The 16,797-nt window shown below is 44.7% G+C and overlaps 1 long non-coding RNA gene across 1 annotated transcript in view; it reads right to left on the minus strand.

Annotated features, from left to right (window-relative positions):
- The window catches only part of Firre (functional intergenic repeating RNA element), a 72,202-nt gene that overhangs the window by 43,101 nt on the left and 12,304 nt on the right, over nucleotides 1–16,797 (minus strand). Inside the window, exons 4-7 of the long non-coding RNA NR_015505.2 lie at nucleotides 9,141–9,295; nucleotides 6,485–6,630; nucleotides 2,467–2,594; nucleotides 2,258–2,384 (exon numbers count right to left, since the gene is read on the minus strand). This is a non-coding gene — a long non-coding RNA (functional intergenic repeating RNA element). The remainder of the gene's footprint in view (nucleotides 1–2,257; nucleotides 2,385–2,466; nucleotides 2,595–6,484; nucleotides 6,631–9,140; nucleotides 9,296–16,797) is intronic.

Raw genomic sequence — 16,797 nt, forward strand, 5'->3', positions numbered from 1 at the left:
TCAGGTCATGTACTTGTTACTCAGATCACACTTACACTTCCCTGGGTATCATGCTCTGTGTGAGATCCACACAAGAGCCCCAGACATAAGACACTGTGTGTCCTGTGGCAGGCTCACTTAGTGGCTCTGTAAAGAGCATGCTGATACCTGTCAACACTGAATGCTATGAACATGCCTACTTGAAGAAACATAGGTCTCTCCAATGACTGATTTCCAAAAGATCTGTCACTGATTCTCAATGGGGTTTTCAATAGTTCACACTGGAGCACGACATAAGAAATTCCTACATTATAGGCCAATTACAGTTTCCCATGGCTTAACTATATACACGTTCTTTTCTTTATACTTTCAGTCTTCTACTTTCCCTTGGCCACTAAGACATACACCTCTGAGAGGAGCCTGGGCTACATTATGTGTGCTTGAACAGCTTGGACTAATTAGGGAGTCTCTGTGTCTTAGAAAGAAGGCATGGCTTAAAATCCTGCCTACACATGCTACAAGGAGCAGGAGACCGAATTCTCTACAAAGAGCCTGCATTTTTTTCCCTGTGGTGTCGTCTTATCATACCCCAGATAGGAAGAACCAAAGGCCTGGCCCACAACTTCCTGTGTCAGCTTGTCCCTACAGCTCTGCTGTTGGACTTTAGTCTTCCTTTTCAGCTGCAAGACATTACTGGGGCCCACACTTCTCCTGCTCTAGAGGAAAGGCACTGGGTCCCAGTGTGGAACCCAAAGTATCCTACCTGGCATTGTGTCCCCACTACTAGGATTCATGGGAATGAAGCTGTAATGGCTCTGCACTGTAGCTCTGCATACATGATGGCAGAAGGACACCACATATGGCCACAAAGGCCATCCTTGATTACCCTTCTCTCACCTTCAAGCCTGAAAATAAATACCATAACCAATATCTAGAGACAAAGGCCCAGGATCCTGGATGTCTAGGCCTATGTTACTGTTTTTCAGAAGTAATTCTCCACTGTCCCCTCTCCATTCAGGCCTGTTATACTTCCCTTCGAGTGACTTGTCCTTCAAAGGGTAAACATGGTGGATGAAGTCTAACAGAGGAGAAAACTGGGAAGCATGGACATCATCTTTGGGATATAATTATCAACTGCCAAGTGTTTGTTTGCTGATGATATTTAAGACAAGGTTAAACCTACTGCCTTCAGCTGGGCATGGTAGCATGGTCTGAGATATTTTTGGAACTCCCAGAGCAAAAGACAGAAGCCTCCTGGAGAGGCCCAGACCAGCCTGTCTCATGTACTTCATAGCTCAGCTTAGTTCTTTGCTTCTAAATCTCCTAGACTATCTTCATCATGTAAAACCTACAAAAACCTAATCATGCCAATATTTAAAAATACTAAATATCTGCAAAGGGTAAAAATCTACAGTTCTAAAGACAGAAAAAGGAAATAACCTACAAAACAGAAGGAAAAAAGTCCCACCACCTAGGGCCTAAGATTGCCTTCACAGGGAACACATGGAAGAAAAAAATACCTTTTAAACTACTCAAAGCTGGGTAAACCTTAGGACATCCATCTTTTGTGTTTTTTCAGACAGGAAGGGCGGGGGAGAGGCACTCACAAGCTCTTGTGTGGCGCTCTACTACCACCACGAGGACGTGGTTTCAAAACTCACAGTGCCACTGTCCTCCTTCCCATGATTCCTAGTAATGGCAGAAGATGGCGACCGATTACAGACAGCAGAAGCAGCTGTGGGTGCCTAGTTGGGCTTCCTTGACTTCTTCTACGGCCCCAACATAAACTGGGACTGCAGTGTTTTCTCTTCAGAACCTGGAGATGGAGGCACCTTGTTGCTCTAAGACACCAGCTACTAGATTATCATTGCCAGCTGAGCGGGTTGGAACCCGCCCATCTGCTTCCTGTCCCTGGACCTCAGCACAGCTGTGTACTTGGTACTGGACCTCAGTCACCAGGGTCTGAGTTAATACTCTGAAGGGTCAGGTGATTCTAGTCTGGGTACTTAAGGAGAAAATAGACAGTAAAACGGGCACATTTCACCATCCATGAATCCTCCTGATCCTCCCTGCTTCAAAATGGCTGAGGAGAAGCAGGATGGCGGAGGTGTGTGTGCCTGCTCTGCTCTACAGGAAACATTTTCCGCATGATGACAGTGTTGCCCCAGAGCAGGGAAGGTGTCCCGAGTGCAGCTCTCTGTCCCCGCCTTCACAGTCTGAAAAAAACTCCAATAATGGACAGAGTCCAACAACTATGGCAGCTTTCCTTACCCTTTACCTTCAAAATGAGGAAGATTCATCTATGGGAGAGTTTACCTCCCATTTTCATTTCAAGGTAGCGACTCAGCCAGAGCATCCATCTGTATCTTCACCAGAATCCACCACCAAATCCAGAAGAATAAACTCTGCTGTAAGAAGGAAATTGCCTGGAATTTATGATCTAAGCAGGAAGGAAAGAGAAGGATGGAGGAGCTTTGAGGCACCCACCTTCCTCATGCAGCACTGAAGATATCAGTGAGTGGCTGCTCAATGATCAAGTCTAGTCTCTTCTTCACCCAGCAGCAGTCTTCTACCCCAGTGCTTGTGGTGTGGAGGTTAAAATTCATCGTCCAGTTCTAGGTAGGAAAGAAAATGTTGCCAAGTCAGGGTCTGGAGAAGATCAAACCTAGGAACCAGGAAACCTGGGTCTCTGCCTGATTCCCTTCACAGATTCCCTGGTCACCATACCCCATCCTTTCTTACACAACTGGCCTTGGGTGGGCGTCCAGCCAATCTGACTACCTGCCTGTAATGATGATCTAGGTAGGTCTCAAAATTTAATGCTCCATAGCATTTGGGGTGACAAAGCTATGGAAATCACTATAACTCCTAATCACATAGATCATGGAGTATGTTTGACCTGTAAACGAAAGTGAACATTCACTAAATTTGTGTTTATATTATAATCTATCATGTATAATTTCTCATACCTTTATTTTGAAGGAACTAGAATGTGGGGGGGGTAAGAGAGACAACTGGAATTGGGGGTCCTTTTGGGGGTGATACTTGTAGAAATCTAATACATTACAAACTCCTTGGAATCTATGAGAGTAACCCTAGTAAAATCTCCTGGTAATGGAGGATACAGAGCCTAAACCAACCATCATTTATAACCAGGCAAGCCTCCTAGCCTTTGGACTGGGACACCTACCCAGCCACAAAACATTTGACTTATCATGTCCTATCTGCAAGACTTGCTAGAACAATGGTGGCCAAGAACTTGTAAAAGTAGCCAACCCATGACTGGTCTAACTTTTGGCCCACACTGCCAGGAGAGGGGTCCCATGGCTGACACTGCCTGGATGGCCAGGATCAGAGGAAGGACAGCCTGAGACCCAGGATAGAACCAATCATGATTGGCAAAAAGTATCCAAAAAAGTCAAGGAAGTGATTCCTAATGATATTCTGCTATACTCACAGATCCACGCCACCCAAGAGTCATCAGAGTGGTGTTATCCAGCAACTGATGTGAGCAGATGCAGAGACCCACAGCCAAAAACTAAGTAGAGCCAGGAAACCCATTAAAGGGAGGATTGTAGGAGTCAGATTGTTTGGGAACCTTGAAAACACAGGGTACAAAATCTACTAAATAGGGCTCATCAGGCCTCACAGAGACTGAAACAACAAACATGGACCCTGTATGGGTCTGAGCTAGGTACCTTGTGGTTGTGCAGCTGGGTGTTCTTATGGGACTCCTAATTGTGGGAACGGGAGGTCATGTGTCTCTGAATCTTTCCCTGTGCTTGGAACCCTTTTCATACCCTGTGGGAGGAGTCCTTGCTGCTGCTCTCTCTCTCTCTTGCACTCTCTCTCCCTCTTTCCCTCCCTCCCTCCCTCTTCCCTTTTCTTTTCTCCTCCTTTTTGTCCTTCTCTTATTTTGACGGGTATAGAGCAGTAGTTGATCTGGCAGAGACAGGACATGGGGATACGGTTTAAGTGACAGGAGGTTGAAAATGGTACAGAAGTAATACATTAAAGAAGAATAAAAGTTTTCTAAAAAAAAAAAACATTAATAATCCAATTAAAAACGGGCTACAATTTTAGATGGAGAATTCTCAAAAGAAGAATCTCAGATGGTGAAGAAATACTTTAAAATGTTCAACATCCTTAGCTTTCAGGGAAATGCAAATCAAAACTACTTTGAGATTTCATTTTACACCAATCAGGAAGGCTGAGATCAACAAAACAAAGGATAGCTCATGGTGGTAGGATGCATGGTAAGGGGACACTCCTCCATTGCTGGGCGTGCAAGCTTTACAGCCACTATTCAAACCAGTGTGATGGCTCCTCAGAAAGATGGCAATACCTCAAGATTCACCTAGCCAGTCTTGGATATATACTAAAGACTGTTTCATCCTACTACAAAGATACTCAACCATGTTCATTGCTGCTCTATTTGGAACAGCCAGAAACTGGAAATCTTGATGTCTGCACATGAATGAATGAAGAAAATGTGGTACATTTACACAATGGAATATTAGTCAACCACTTTGCAAAGTAAAAATCATGAAATTCATGAGTAAAAGGGTAGAAAGAGAAACAAAATCATCCTGAGGTAACTCAGACCCCAAAAGTGGGAATTTTTTTTTTTTTAGTTTTGCTACACAGGGTTTCTGCGTAGCCCTGGCTGTCCTGGAACTCACTCTGTAGACCAGGCTGGCCTCGAACTCAGAAATCCGCCTGCCTCTGTCTCCTGAGTGCATGTGCCACCACTGCCCGGTCAAAAGGGAAACATTTTATGTGCTCACTCACATGTGAATGTTAGCGGTTAAATCACAGAGAAGCAAAGTACAGTTCATATAACAAGAGGTTATGTATAAAGGACCTATGGGGGACGGTTTGATAATCCTTCCAAGGGGAACATAAGAACTGATAGTTATGGAACACAGAGTGGGGGAATGGAATGGAGGATCAAGTAAGGAGAGGGAGGGGAAAGGGACAGGAGGGAGGTAATATGGGGAGGAATCAAAAGGGTAGAAACATCTCCAACTAGACTCCTCTTGTCACTAAATGAAGCCTTCAGTACTGGGGGTGAATTACTTCAAATGGAGATTGGGCCAATCCAGGCTATTATGAAGGCTATTTGTGGCCCTTCATAAACTGACAGCAAGGCCAAACTGCTGAAGACGCATGGAGCACAGAGAAGGTTACTAGCACCTACTCTATAAGGACTAGGACTCATGGAAGGAGAAAGAAGCAAACCTTACAATCTGCAGAAACACCAGTGGCACAAAGCTTGTGAGAGTAACCAACCAATATCTGATTTTGTGTGACCTGAGAGACCATAAGATGACAACCGAAAGACCTGGCTAGTATTTCACACTGGAGACCTTCCACTAAGGTTGCGTAAAACCTACAAAAAATAAGTATATCAAACTTTGATATACCGTGGAAAAATAAATGGTTATAAAGTAAGAAATAGGAAATATCCTGCATAACAGAAGGCATGGAGTACAATGACCTAGGGAAGAATTAGGCCTGAGATTGGCCTCATGTGGAACAGAAGACAAAAAATTAAAATACTCTTAAAGCCACTCAAAGCTGCATAAAAGGTAGGACAGCCATCTTAGACTTTTTTTCAGACACAAAGGGCGGGGGGGAAAAGCACTCACAAAGTCTTGTATGGAGCTCTACTGCCTCCATGAGGATGCGGTTTCAAAACTCACAACTCCACTGTCCTCCTTCCCATGATTGCTAACAATGGAAGAAGATGGCGGCTGATTACAGCCAGCAGGAGCAGCTGTGGGTCCCTAGTTGGGCTGCCTTGAATTCTCAGGCCCAAGAGAAACTAGGACTGTAGTGCTTTCTCATCAGAACCTGGGGAGGGAGGCGCCTTGCTGCCCTAGGACACCAGCTAGTATCTTACCATGGCCAGCTGAGCGGGCTGGAACCCGCCCTTCTGCTTCCTGTCCCTGGACCTCAGCACCGCTGCACACTTGATAATGGACCTCAGTCACCAGGGTGTACAGTAATGCTCTAAAATGTCCTGTGATGCCAGTCTGCCTACAGAAGGAGAAAATATATAGTAGAACAGGAAAGCTTCCCCATCCTTGAATCCTCCTGATCCTCCCTGCTTCAAAATGGCTGAGGAGAAACAGGATGGAGGAGGAGGTGTGTGTGCCTGTGTTGGTCTACAGGAAACATTTTCCGCATGATGGCAGTATTGTCCCAGAGCAGAGAAGATGTCCTGACTGCAGCTCTCTACCCCCGCCTTCACTGACTGAAAAAAATGTCAATACAGAGGCAGTGTCCTCTAACTGTGCAGTTCTAGCCTTCCTTGTCTGTGTCAGAAGCTTGCAATGCTGTACTCCTAGAATTTACCTTCCATTTTGCATTTTTTATCAATGCCAAACCTAAGGAGGCTGGACCTGAATTTTGTACTAAGTAAATAATTAAACAGATACAAAAAATAGAATAAAGACATAGGAAGCCAAACAGAAAGGAAAGGAGGCTTTGAGGCCCCCACCTTCCTCATTCCCCTTCTCCTGGGAAGAAGTGTATGCAGGCCATGGTCAAGTCCTGCATGGCTCCCATCTGGGTCCAGCAGCACCGGCCTCCAGTGCTTGCTCCTGATGTCTCAGTGAACTGAGCAGCAAATCCCAGGGGCCAGTCCTAGGGAGAAAAAGAACACACTGTCACCTCAGTGCCTCAACAGAAACAAACCTAGGAGTCAGGTCATGTCCTTGTTACCCAGATCACACTTACACTTCCCTGGGTATCATGCTCTGTGTGAGATCCACACAAGAGCCCCAGACCAAAGGTCTTGTGTGGCCTCTAGAAGGCTCACTTTAGTGGCTCTGTAAAGAGCATGCAGATAGCTGTCAACACTGAATGCTATGAACATGCCTACTTGGAGAAACACAGGTCTCTCCAATGGCTATGATTTCCAAATGGATCTGCCACTGATGCTCAATGGGATTTTCATTAGTTCACACAGGAGCAGGGACACAATGATTTCCTACATTACAGCCTGATTTCCGGTTCCCGTGGCTTCACTACATGCACCTGTTATTGTCTTTATACTTTATTATACTTTCAGTCTTGTACTTTCCCTTAGCAACTAAGGTATGCATCTCAGAGAGGAGCTTGGACTGCATAATGTATGCCAGGGCAACTTGGGAGTAAATTGGGAGTCTCTGGTCTTAGCAAGAAGACATAGCTTAAAATGTGTAGCATGTGTAACATGGAACAACGAGGAAAAGACAGAAGTCTCCAGCAACAGCCTACATTTTCTTCCCTGGGGTTTCTTCTTGTCATGCCCCAGATAGGAAGACCCAAAGGCCTGGCCCACAACTTCCTGTGTCAGCTTGTCCCTACAGCTCTGCTGTTGGCCCTTATCTTTCCTTTTCAGCTCCAAGATATTACTGGTGCCCACACTCCTCCTGCTCTAGAGGAAAGGCACTGGGTCCAAATGTGGAACCCAAAGTATCCTACCTGGCATTGTTTCCCCACTGCTAGGATTCATGGGAATGAAGCTGTAATGGCTCTGCACTGTAGCTTTGCCTGAAGAATGGCAGAAGGACACCACATGTGTCCACAAAGGCCATCCTGGATACTCCTCTCTCACCCTCGAGCCTAAAAAAAAATTATCATAACCAATATCTAGAGAGAAAGGCCCAGGATGGAGGATGTCTAGGAGTTTGTTACTGTTTTTCAGGAGTAATTCTCTACTGCAACCTTTCCATGCAGACCTTGTATACTTTCTTTTGAGTGACTTGTCCTTCAAAGGGTAAACATGGTGGATGTAGGCAGATAGAGGAGACAACTGGGAAGCATGGACATCGCCTTTGGGATATAATTTGATAATATATGCCAGGTGTTTGTTTGCTGATGTTACTTAAGACAAGGTTAAACCTACTCATGTCAGCTGGGCATGATAACATGGACCAGAAGCCTCCTGGAAAGGCCCAGGCCAGCCTGCCTCATGTACTTAACTAGAGCCAGGGCTCAGCATTGTCCTTTGCTTCTGAATCTCCTAGCATAAAATTATCTTGTAAAACCTACACAAAATTAATCATACCAAACTTGAAGACCATTTACGATCTGGAAAGGGTAAAAATTCACTTATAAAACCAGAAAAAGGAAGTAACCTTCATAACTAAAGGAAAAGAGTCCCACCACCTCGGGTAGAAGTATGTGTCAGATTGGCTTCACATGGAACACATGACCAAAAAAATAAAACAACTTTTAAAGTACTCAAAGTTGGGTAAAAGTTTGGACAACCATCTTTGGCGTTTTTTCAGAAAGAAAGGGCGGGGGAGAGGCACTCACAAGCTCTTGTGTAGAGCTCTACTGCCACCATGAGGACACGGTTTCAAAACTCTCAGTGCCATTCTCCTCCTTCCCATGATTCCTAGCAATGGCAGAAGATGGCGGCCGATTACAGACAGCAGGAGCAGCTGTGGGTGCCTAGCTGGGCTTCCTTGCCTTCTCCTCAGACCCCAACAGAAACTGGGACTGCAGGGCTTTCTCTTCAGATCCTGGAGAGGGAGGCGCCTTGCTGCCCTAGGACACCAGCTAGTAGATTACCATGGCCAGCTGAGCAATGGTGAAACCTGCCCTTCTGCCTCCTGTCCCTGTACCGAAGCACAGCTGCGCACTTGATAATGGACCTTAGTCACTGCGGTCTGCGTTAATACTCTGAAAGGTTCTGTGATTCTAGTCTGCCTACAGAAGGAGTGAAATACAGTAAGAAGGACAAATTTCACCATTTATGAATCCCCCTGACCTTCCCTGCTTCAAAATGGCTGAGGAGAACTAGGATGGAGGAGGTATGTGTTCCTGCGCTGGTCTACAAGAAACATTTCCCGCATGGTGGCAGTATTGTCCCACAGCAGAGAAGATGTCCTGACTGCAGCCCTCTGTCCCCGCCTTCACTGACTGAAAAAAATGTCAATACAGAGGCAGTGTCCTCTAACTGTGCTGCTCTAGCCTCCCTTGTCTGTGTCAGAAGCATGCAGTGCTGTACTCCTAGAATTTAGCTTCCATTTTACATTTTATATCAATGCCATACCTAAGGAGGCTGGACCTGATTTTGTACTAAATAAATAATTAAACAGAAAAAAAGGAATATAAGAACATAGCAACACAAATAGATGGAAAGAAAGCCTTGAGGCCCCCACCTTCCTCATTCCCCTTCTCCTGGGAAGAAGTGTGTGCAGGCCATGGTCAAGTCCTGCATGGCTCCCATCAGGATCCAGCAGCACCCGGCCTCCAGTGCTTGCTCCTGATGTCTCAGTGAACTCAGGTTCTGAGCAGCAAATCCCAGGGGCCGGTTCTAGGGAGAAAAAGAACACACTGTCACCTCAGTGCATCAACAGAAGCAAACCTAGGCGTCAGGTCATGTCCTTGTTACCCAGATCACACTTACACTTCCCTGGGTATCATGCTCTGTGTGAGATCCACACAAGAGCCCCAGACAAAAGGCCTTGTGTGTCCTGTGGCAGGCTCACTTAGTGGCTCTGTAAAGAGGATGCTGATACCTGTCAACACTGAATGCTATGAACATGCCTACTTGAAGAAACATAGGTCTCTCCAATGACTGATTTCCAAAAGATCTGTCACTGATTTTCAATGGGGTTTTCAATAGTTCACACTGGAGCACGACATAAGAAATTCCTACATTATAGGCCAATTACAGTTTCCCATGGCTTAACTATATACACGTTCTTTTCTTTATACTTTCAGTCTTCTACTTTCCCTTGGCCACTAAGACATACACCTCTGAGAGGAGCCTGAGCTACATAATGTGTGCTTGAACAGCGTGGACTAATTAGGGAGTCTCTGTGTCTTAGAAAGAAGGCATGGCTTAAAATCCTGCCTACACATGCTACAAGGAGCAGGAGACCGAATTCTCCACAAAGAGCCTGCATTTTTTCCCTGTGGTGTCTTCTTGTCATGCCCCAGATAGGAAGAACCAAAGGCCTGGCCAACAACTTCCTGTGTCAGCTTGTCCCTACAGCTCTGCTGTTCGCCTTTGTCTTTCTTTTCAGCTCGAAGCCATTACTGGTGCCCACACTTCTGCTCTAGAGGAAAGGCACCGGGTCCCAGTGTGGAACCCAAACTATCTAACCTGGCATTGTTTCCCCACTGCTAGGACTCATGGGAATGAGATTTTAATGGCTCAGCACTGTAGCTCTGCCTGCAGGATGGCAGAAGGACACCACATATGGTCACAAAGGCCATCCTGGACTACCTCTCTCCCACCCTCAATCTTAAAAAAATAAATACCATAACCAATATCTAGAGACAAAGGCCCAGGATCGAGGATGTCTAGGACTTTGTTACTGTTTTTCACCAGTAATTCTCCACTGTCCCCTCTCCATTCAGACCTGTTATACTTCCCTTCGAGTGACTTGTCCTCAAAGGGTAGACATGGTGGATGAAGGCAGACAGAGGAGAAAACTGGGCAGCATGGACATCGCCGCTGGGATATAATTATCAACTGCCCAGTGTTTGTTTGCTGATGTTACTTAAGACAAGGTTAAACCTACTCGTGTCCGCTGAGCATGGTAACATGGACCAGAAGCCTCCTGGAAAGGCCCAGGCCAGCCTGCCTCTTGTAGTTCACTAGGACCACGGCTCAGCATAGTCCTTTGCTTCTAAATCTCCCATCATATCTTTATCATTTAAAACTTACAAAAGTTAATCAGACAAAATTTTAACACCATTAAATATCGGATTAGGGTAAAAATCCATAGCTATAGAGCGAGAAAAGGGAAAAACCCTACATAACTGAAGGAAAAGTCCCACCGCCTAGGGTATAAGTACGTCTCAGATTGGCTTCACATGGAACACATGACCAAAAAAATAAAATAACTTTTAAATTACTCAAAGTTGGGTAAAAGTTTGGACATGCATCCTTGGCGTTTTTTCAGACAGGAAGGGCGGGGGAGAGGCACTCACAAGCTCTTGTGTGGAGCTCTACTGCCACCATGAGGACACGGTTTCAAAACTCACAGAGCCACTCTCCTTTTTCCCATGATTCCTAGCAATGGCAGAAGATGGCGGCCGATTACAGACAGCAGGAGCAGCTGTGGGTGCCTAGCTGGGCTGCCTTGCCTTCTCCTCAGACCCCAACAGAAACTGGGACTGCAGTGCTTTCTCTTCAGAACCTGGAGAGGAAGGCGCCTTGCTGCCCTAGGACACCAGCTAGTAGATTACCATGGCCAGCTGAGCGGGCTGGAAACCGCCCATCTGCTTCCTGTCCCTGCACCTCAGCACAGCTGAGCACTTGGTACTGGACCTCTGTCACCAGGGTCTGCATTAATACTCTGAAGGGTCCTGTGATGACAGTCTGCCTACAGGAGAGAAATATAGTAAAACGGGCAAGCTTCGCCATTCATGAATCCCCCTCATCCTCCCTGCTTCAAAATGGCTGAGGAGAAGCAGGATGGAGGAGGAGGTGTGTGCCTGTGCTAGTCTACAGGAAACATTTTCCCATGATGGCAGTGTTGCCCCAGAGCAGGGAAGGTGTCTTGACTGCAGCTCTCTGTCCCCGCCTTCACAGACTGAAAAAAAATGTCAAACTGAGGCAGTATCCACTAACTGTGCAGTTCTAGCCTCCCTTGTCTGTGTCAGAAGCTTGCAATGCTGTACTCCTAGAATTTACCTTCCATTTTGAATTTTTTATCAATGACATATCAAAGGAGGCTGGACCTGCTCCCATCTGGATCCAGCAGCACCCAGCCTCCAGTGCTTTCTCCTGATGTCTGATTGAACTCGGGTCCTGAGCAGCCTGGTTCATGTAGTTCAATGCAACTAGGGCTTCATAGATAGCCTTTCACACACACACACAAACACACACACACACACACACACACACACACACACAAAACCTCACTGTCAACTTCAATTCTCTCAACATCGTATATAGTTCCAACAGTGATTAACCCGTTCATGTAGTCAGAGTCCACTGGATCTGAACACCTGTTCTCACATCAGTATTAACGCGTACTTTGTGTCAGTCTTTCCTACAAAGGAATTATGCAATACCAGCAATTAAGCCACAGGTTGGTTAAATAAACAAAATATCTCACAGGCCTGCTCTGGTTGCCCACATCGATAATTATCCCAAGAAGGAAGATCACTGCAAATTCCCAGGCCAGCTAGTACTAGAGATCCTAGCTCAGACAAAAGCACCTCACTCGATCTATAGTTCTAAAGTAATTTTAGAGCGTTTTTAAAACATTGCTTTTATAACATCATGGTGATAAGCAAAATTGACAACATTCCTGTAATCTCATTTTCCTCAAGTCTTTGTGAAATATAAACTGATCTGATCCAAACTATAATGTACCTATCCCATCCAATTTTAGTATAAAATATATATGCATGCATGTATATGTGAAATGATGTGCACATACATACTCAACAAGATTATCACTTGCTTTGAAACAAATGTTGGCACTACTTTACAGCCAGCATGCTGTCTTTCGGAGTGCTGTGAAAGTGTCATTCTTAACTTAGTAATGAGACATCATACAAGATACAGCACCAGCCAGGTACTGGTTTTGCACACCTTTAATCCCAGCACTTGGGAGGCAGAGGCAGGAGGATTTCTGAATTCGAGACCAGCCTGGTCTACAGAGTGAGTTCTAGGACAGCCAGGGCTCCACAGAGAAACTCCTTCTCAACAACAAGGTACTCTATCTACCAAAGATTAGGAAACAATGTCTCCTATGCACCATTCCCCCAATAAACATCACAGTAAGTGATGGAACATAACTCATGACATTGGAATGTACTGAATTCTCATGGGAGAAAATGACAGAACCCAGAGTGACTTCGGATAGACACTGTTAAGTGCTCAGTAGAGCAGTATAAGTGACTGAGGTGTGGGAATGCCTGCTGCAATCCTCCTTCTCTGATGCCTCAGGCCAATGCGAAACCACAAAGCACTTCCTCCTGCCTAGGAGAGTAAGCAGTGCATAGGCTATTTGGGCGAGGCATGATAGAACAAACTTCTAATCTCAGACAGAGCCTAGATAGGCCAGGAGCGGGAGACTTGGGAGTTGGTCTCACAAAGTAAGACCTTGCCTGAGGGGGAAAAAAGGAAAGCAGGGTGTCCAACAAGGGAAAGATTTGTAATTCCACTTACTCCAGAGGCTCTGGATCTTACTTTTCAGAGCAGCCGGATCAACAGAGTAAATTCCTGGGCAAGCGAAGCAACACTGGGAGGCCTTGCTTCAAAAGGAAAATGCCCTTCATGTATGGCTCTGTGGTAGAGGACTCACTTCCCCACCTCAGGGAAGGCCCCAAGGCCTGAGGCCCCAAGTTCAATCTGCAGTTCAAATATGTATGTAAAATCATATGGTTATATAAATGCAGTAATTATATAATCATATAGTTGTATATGTATATATAGTGTGTGTTATATATTATCTACATAAAATTATATAACTACAAATATATACGTAATATATACATATATGCACATATACACACATGATCTAAAGTTATAGCAAATGAGCCTGCCTAATATACTCATGGATCTGGGTTCAACACAAAGAACTAAAGGGGAACTTAACTTGTGCACTGACTTACGAAATGTCTTCCCTTTTCTGCCTTTGTCCACATCATTTACAGCATTAAAAAGGCAACGGCTAATGTATTGGACATGAACCACTCTGGGAAAGAAATCACACTTTAGTGAACAAAAATCCAGTGACAATTTACCTAGGGAAACCACAAAAGTCTGAACGGAGCAGGTGGTTTTAGCCCTTAAGCTGCTTTGCAAAAGAAAACAAAAGCAAAATGGCTGCTGTTAACTAGCTCCACTGATTTTCACAAAACGGAGGGCAGTCTTCCTCAGCACTTTTTCCTGTCAGAGAACAGTTTGGTTTTTTTTCAAACACAGAAGGGCGGGAGTAGAGGATGCAAAGATGGCGGCCTGTGGTATCTGGAGCCCTACTGCCACCACGCGGCCAGAGTTTTGAAGAAAGCAACACACGTCCTAGCAGCTTCCTTCCCATGATTCTTAGCAGCATGCAAAGATGAGGCCCGAGGGGTTGGAAAGCCCTGGCCTCTGCTCTTAGCTAGACTTCCTTAGGCATAAGCATTATTACTAGGGCCCGGGTTATGATCTGAAGCCTAAAACTTCCGTTGTGCAGATCCTGGAGCTGGAGAGGCCTTGTGGACAGGGACCTGCAGCTTCCAGGGCACACAGACTCAGGAAGTGATGAAGTAATACCTCTCTTCTAAGACTTGCAGGACTTTGGAGATAAATCCAGGTTTTTGTGGGATATTTTCCTCTGAGTCTCGTCCTGTGGACCAAGAATTAGCTTTCCTGCAGTAATACTAGGCTTTGGAGTTCTCTTAGTTTCTTTCAGAGTATGGTGGACAGGACAGTAAAGGGCAGCTTACAAGCATGAGTTATGTATTTGATCTGTGAATGAATGTCTTGGCCAGCCAGCCAAAGGTGGAGGGAGTGCTCACCGTGACAGTGCTGTCTGAGCCAGAGCACCAAAGAAAGCTGACCCTTTCAGTGGGGCTCACAGTTCAGAGCAAACTGGGAGGAGTGGCGATCCTGCCCCTTCACTTCCTGTGCCGGTGTCTTCTGACAGCTCTTGGTCCACAGAGAGAATAGAATACATCAGGGTCCAGAGCCATTTGCATAAAAAAAAAAAAGCAAGCCAAGTCTGAGTGCAAGCCTCTGAGATCTCCCCAGAAGCAGGATTAGCTGCTAGAACATGGGAATGACGTCTTCATGACCCTATTCTTCTTTCTTCAGATGAAGACTCACTATGCAGACCTGACCAGTCTAGAACTCACCAAAATATGCCAGCTTCAGCTTCTCAAGGGCCTAGATTACTACAGCTATTAGCACCACTGAAACAATCGCCTTGTCTTTTTCAAAATGAAGCTACTTCCGCAAGATGGCAGTAACGTTCCAGGTATGCATACAAATGCCCTACTCCTTCCCCGCCTTTCCAAGCTATAAAAAAAAAAAAAAAAAACGAAAACGAAAACGAAAATGCTAACCAAAAGCAAGAGCATCAGGAAACATGGCAGCTGCTTTATATTTGCCCTGCTTGGACAAGCCACACAGTAAACTTGTTATTTCTGTCTGAAGCCAAACTGGGGACTATGGTAATCACCACCATTCTCAGCACGACCCTTGATTTCTTAGTACTATACTACTGCTCTTTGTTTCATATCTTTGGCAACCCAAATTATTGTTTGCTGCTTTGTAAGCAAATCTTCAGAAGCCTGGCCTAAGGGAAATAAAGAAATTCAGAAAAATCAATGACAGAGGTAGGCATTTCTAAGCAACCTCACTTGACTTATTACTATTGTTGATAAAATTAGATATTGTTAAAACAAGGAAGACTCGAAATAAAAAACTCGGGCAGGGTGTGGTGGCACACGCCTTTAATTCCAGCACTCAGGAGGCAGAGGCAGAAGGATTTCTGAGTTCGAGCCCAGCCTGGTCTACAAAGCGAGTTCCAGGACAGCCAGGGCTATACAGAGAAACCCTGTCTCAAAAATAAATAAATAAATAAATAAATAAATCTCTCAACAAGGGAGAAATAAGGCAGGCTCAGTCCTGAAGACAGCAAAGGCTAACAGGGACTTACAGCCAAGGAGTTAAGAAGTGGGGAAAATGAGTGTATGGGAAATGTCTTCCCAATGGGGCAGTATCAACAGGCTTCTTATAGCCACCTGACTAGCTCTACTGTCCAAAGATGAGTCTCAATTATTTAAATTAATTAATTACTAATTAATGGTTCAGACGCACTGGGGTATACATGATTGAATAAATGAATAAACTGGGGGGTGGGGAGAGAAGGAGAAACCCACAAAAGCTTATTTCTTTTAAGATAAAGTCTAGCCAAGGAGACTGCTACCATTGGAGGCTATAGATAGTCCTTCTCTATTTACTGGGCTAGAGTAAATGAAATGGAAGGTACCTATTTGCTTTGGATTCCTAGAAGACGTGCTCAGCTATCTTTCTTTGGAGCCATGTCAGTATCTCATTTTGAGCAGTAAATTTCTCAAACATACATACATCACAAACAGCAGCTGCTCAGACTTTGTGTCATTGACTCATCTCTTAACACAAGTCATACATACTGAAGTGAAAAACGGTCTTTAACTGGCTCGTCATATCTGCATTAGGAAAAAAATCAAGATCTATTTCAGATTTTTGGTGGTGTTTCTGGTTGGCTCTAAAACTTAGTCTCCATCTGCCACTACTGAAAACAAGATATAATATTGAGAGAGAAAAGTATCGCTTATTCTCTCTCATACGTAATCTAAAGGGGATACAAGGAGCTACAAAGGTAGATGGGGGTTTACTACAGAAAAGGAATGTTCCTTCACTGAAGTTAATTTGGAAAAAAATTTAAGTTTTTTTTTTCTCTTGTACTTTAGTGTGACCGGAGATTTTTTTTTTTCTTATAGGGATTTGCATTCTTTTGCATTCATTATATAAAGAAGATACCTAATAGTTTCCTTGGAAGCCTTGACTCGGTGAAGGACTGTCTCAAAACAATTAATTCAACAGGGAGTTGGTGGTGGCGGGTAAGACTTTCAGTTAGTTTCTTTTTTTTTTTTTTAAAGATTTATTTTTATTTATTATATGTAAGTACACTATAGCTGTCTTCAGACACTCCAGAAGAGGGCGTCAGATCTTGTTACAGATGGTTGTGAGCCACCATGTGGTTGCTGGGATTTGAACTCTGGACCTTCGGAAGAGCAGTCGGGTGCTCTTACCCACTGAGCCATCTCACCAGCCCTTCAGTTAGTTTCTTAAGCTGTAATGTTGCTTCAGTAAAA

The sequence above is a fragment of the Mus musculus genome, chromosome X (genome assembly GCF_000001635.26).
Source record: "Mus musculus strain C57BL/6J chromosome X, GRCm38.p6 C57BL/6J".
Lineage (NCBI taxonomy): Eukaryota > Metazoa > Chordata > Mammalia > Rodentia > Muridae > Mus > Mus musculus.